The sequence below is a fragment of the Mobula birostris genome, unplaced genomic scaffold (genome assembly GCF_030028105.1).
Source record: "Mobula birostris isolate sMobBir1 unplaced genomic scaffold, sMobBir1.hap1 scaffold_3220, whole genome shotgun sequence".
NCBI lineage: Eukaryota > Metazoa > Chordata > Chondrichthyes > Myliobatiformes > Myliobatidae > Mobula > Mobula birostris.
Window position 1 is genome coordinate 5,937 of NW_027276285.1, and position 4,701 is coordinate 10,637.

Consider the following 4,701-nt stretch of genomic DNA (forward strand, 5'->3'; position numbering starts at 1 on the left):
CTATGTGGTTGGATGAAGACAGGTGTCTGGTGATAGTTACTACCAGGAAGTTGAGGTTCTGGTTCTATCAACAGGAACAAGTGCACCATCCCACCAAATCCAGAGGCCAATGAATACCTCTTTTGTTTGGCTGACACCAGGGAAGAATTTCCATCTGTCAGGTCAGCACTGCTGGCTGAGCAGAGCCTAGGTTTGCTGCTGGGCGAAGGGGGAGCGGGAGACGGAAGAGGATGTAAAGCTGAAGTGCCGGGGGGAGTGGCATGGCAAGAAACAGAAGCTGGTGCTGCAGCCTGTGGGTGACAGGGGCACATCCTGCAGCTGCATGGGAGCTGGTGGCAGCAGCTGGCAGTCCAGCCCTGCAGTACTTGTGGAGAATGCACTTCGGTTGCATGGCTGCAGGAGCCTGGTGAGCGCAAAAGCTCATCAGGATGCAATCTGAGCTGCATGGTGCAGGCAGCATCACAACCCACATATATTACAGCTCTAAAAATTTCCTGTTACCCACACCTAGAGCAAAGTCTTCAGCTCTGGTTGCCTCATTACGGGAAGAATGAGGGTACTGATCCCATACCCAGTCACTGTGTCCTCAGTACAGTGTTACTGTACACAGTCACTGTGTCCTCGATACTGAGGGAGTGTTCCTGTACACAGTCACTGTGTCCTCGGTACTGAGGGAGAGTTCCTGTACACAGTCACCGTGTCCTCAGTACTGAGAGTTCCTGTACACAGTCACTGTGTCCTCGGTACTGACAGAGTGTCCCTGTACACAGTCACCATGTCCTCAGTACAGTGTTCCTGTACACAGTCACTGTGTCCTCAGTACTGAGAGTTCCTGTGCACAGTCACTGTGTCCTCGGTACTGAGGGAGTGTCCCTGTACACAGTCACCGTGTTCTCGGTACTGAGGGAGTGTCCCTGTACACAGTCACTGTGTCCTCAGTACTGAGGGAGTGTTCCTGTACACAGTCACTGTGTCCTCGGTACCGAGGGAGTGTCCCTGTGTCCTCGGTACTGAGGGAGTGTTCCTGTACACAGTCACTGTGTCCTCAGTACTGAGAGTTCCTGTGCACAGTCACTGTGTCCTCGGTACTGAGGGAGTGTCCCTGTACACAGTCACTGTGTCCTCGGTACTGAGGGAGTGTTCCTGCACACGGTCACTGTGTCCTCAGTACAGTGTTCCTGTACACAGTCACTGTGTCCTCAGTACTGAGAGTTCCTGTGCACAGTCACTGTGTCCTCGGTACTGAAGGAGTGTTCCTGTACACAGTCACTGTGTCCTCGGTACTGAGGCGGTGTCCCTGTACACAGTCACCGTGTCTTCGGTACTGAGGGAGTGTCCCTGTACACAGTCACTGTGTCCTCGGTACTGAGGGAGTGTTCCTGTACACAGTCACTGTGTCCTCGGTACTGAGGGAGTGTCCCTGTGTCCTCGGTACTGAGGAAGTGTTCCTGTACACAGTCACTGTGCCCTCAGTACTGAGAGTTCCTGTGCACAGTCACTGTGTCCTCGGTACTGAGGGAGTGTCCCTGTACACAGTCACTGTGTCCTCAGTACTGAGAGTTCCTGTACACAGTCACTGTGTCCTCGGTACTGAGGGAGTGTCCCTGTACACAGTCACTGTGTCCTCGGTACTGAGGGAGTGTTCCTGTACACAGTCACTGTGTCCTCGGTACTGAGGGAGTGTTCCTGTACACAGTCACTGTGTCCTCGGTACTGAGGGAGTGTCCCTGTGTCCTCGGTACTGAGGAAGTGTTCCTGTACACAGTCACTGTGTCCTCAGTACTGAGAGTTCCTGTGCACAGTCACTGTGTCCTCGGTACTGAGGGAGTGTCCCTGTACACAGTCACTGTGTCCTCAGTACTGAGAGTTCCTGTACACAGTCACTGTGTCCTCGGTACTGAGGGAGTGTCCCTGTACACAGTCACTGTGTCCTCGGTACTGAGGGAGTGTCCCTGTGTCCTCGGTACTGAGGAAGTGTTCCTGTACACAGTCACTGTGTCCTCAGTACAGTGTTCCTGTACACAGTCACTGTCTCCTCAGTACTGAGAGTTCCTGTGCACAGTCACTGTGTCCTCGGTACTGAGGGAGTGTCCCTGTACACAGTCACTGTGTCCTCAGTACTGAGAGTTCCTGTACACAGTCACTGTGTCCTCGGTACTGAGGGAGTGTCCCTGTACACAGTCACCGTGTCCTCGGTACTGAGGGAGTGTCCCTGTACACAGTCACTGTGTCCTCGGTACTGAGGGAGTGTCTCTGTACTCGGTCACTGTGTCCTCGGTACTGAGGGAGTGTCCCTGCACACAGTCGCTGTGTCCTCGGTACTGAGGGAGTGTCCCTGTACACAGTCACTGTGTCCTCGGTACTGAGGGAGTGTTCCTGTACACAGACACTGTGTCCTCGGTACTGAGGGAGTGTCCCTGTGTCCTCGGTACTGAGGGAGTGTTCCTGTACACAGTCACTGTGTCCTCGGTACTGAGGGAGTGTTCCTGCACACGGTCACTGTGTCCTCAGTACAGTGTTCCTGTACACAGTCACTGTGTCCTCAGTACTGAGAGTTCCTGTACACAGTCACTGTGTCCTCGGTACTGAGGGAGTGTTCCTGTACACAGTCACTGTGTCCTCGGTACTGTGGGAGTGTCTCTGTACTCGGTCACTGTGTCCTCGGTACTGAGGCAGTGTCCCTGTACACGGTCGCCGCGTCCTTGGTACTGAGGGGGTGTCCCTGTACACGATCGCCGTGTCCTCGGTACTGAGGGAGTGTTCCTGTACACAGTCACTGTGTCCTCGGTACTGAGGGAGTGTTCCTGTACACAGTCACTGTGTCCTCGGTACTGAGGGAGTGTTCCTGCACACGGTCACTGTGTCCTCAGTACAGTGTTCCTGTACACAGTCACTGTGTCCTCAGTACTGAGAGTTCCTGTACACAGTCACTGTGTCCTCGGTACTGAGGGAGTGTCCCTGTACACAGTCACTGTGTCCTCGGTACTGAGGGAGTGTCTCTGTACTCGGTCACTGTGTCCTCGGTACTGAGGGAGTGTTCCTGTACACAGACACTGTGTCCTCGGTACTGAGGGAGTGTCCCTGTACACAGTCACTGTGTCCTCGGTACTGAGGGAGTGTTCCTGTACACAGACACTGTGTCCTCGGTACTGAGGGAGTGTCCCTGTGTCCTCGGTACTGAGGGAGTGTTCCTGTACACAGTCACTGTGTCCTCAGTACTGAGGGAGTGTCCCTGTACACAGTCACTGTGTCCTCGGTACTGAGGGAGTGTTCCTGCACATGGTCACTGTGACCTCAGTACAGTGTTCCTAAACACAGTCACTGTGTCCTCAGTACTGAGAGTTCCTGTGCACAGTCACTGTGTCCTCGGTACTGAGGGAGTGTTCCTGTACACAGTCACTGTGTCCTCGGTACTGAGGCGGTGTCCCTGTACACAGTCACCGTGTCCTCGGTACTGAGGGAGTGTCCCTGTACACAGTCACTGTGTCCTCGGTACTGTGGGAGTGTCTCTGTACTCGGTCACTGTGTCCTCGGTACTGAGGCAGTGTCCCTGTACACGGTCGCCGCGTCCTTGGTACTGAGGGGGTGTCCCTGTACACGATCGCTGTGTCCTCGGTACTGAGGGAGTGTCCCTGTACACAGTCACTGTGTCCTCGGTACTGAGGGAGTGTCCCTGTACACAGTCACTGTGTCCTCGGTACTGAGGGAGTGTTCCTGCACACGGTCACTGTGTCCTCAGTACTGGGAGTTCCTGTGCACAGTCACTGTGTCCTCGGTACTGAGGGAGTGTTCCTGTACACAGTCACTGTGTCCTCGGTACTGAGGGAGTGTTCCTGTACACAGTCACTGTGTCCTCAGTACAGTGTTCCTGTACACAGTCACTGTGTCCTCAGTACTGAGAGTTCCTGTGCACAGTCACTGTGTCCTTGGTACTGAGGGAGTGTTCCTGTACACAGTCACTGTGTCCTCGGTACTGAGGGAGTGTCCCTGTGTCCTCGGTACTGAAGAAGTGTTCCTGTACACAGTCACTGTGTCCTCAGTACTGAGAGTTCCTGTGCACAGTCACTGTGTCCTCGGTACTGAGGGAGTGTCCCTGTACACAGTCAATGTGTCCTCAGTACTGAGAGTTCCTGTACACAGTCACTGTGTCCTCGGTACTGAGGGAGTGTCTCTGTACTCGGTCACTGTGTCCTCGATACTGAGGGAGTGTCCCTGTACACAGTCACTGTGTCCTCGGTACTGAGGGAGTGTCTCTGTACTCGGTCACTGTGTCCTCGGTACTGAGGGAGTGTCCCTGTACACGGTCGCCGCGTCCTCGGTACTGAGGGAGTGTCCCTGTACACGGTCGCCGCGTCCTCTGTACTGAGGGGGTGTCCCTGTACACGGTCGCCGCGTCCTCGGTACTGAGGGGGTGTCCCTGTACACGGTCGCCGTGTCCTCGGTACTGAGGGAGTGTCCCTGTACACGGTCACTGTGTCCTCAGTAATGATTCCTCGCCAACTTTCCGACCATCTGCACTAAATCTGATAAACTGCACCCTTGCCATTTGTGGGATCTTTCTGTGTGATCCTGAATGGCTGGGACTGCCCGGAACGCAGCAGGTGCTCCGAGGGTGAGCTGGATGAGGGGAGCCGTGCGGTGTTGTCAGGGGGCGGGTCGCTCCATCGCCATGCTGATGATTCCCCTTCTCTCTTGCAGTGC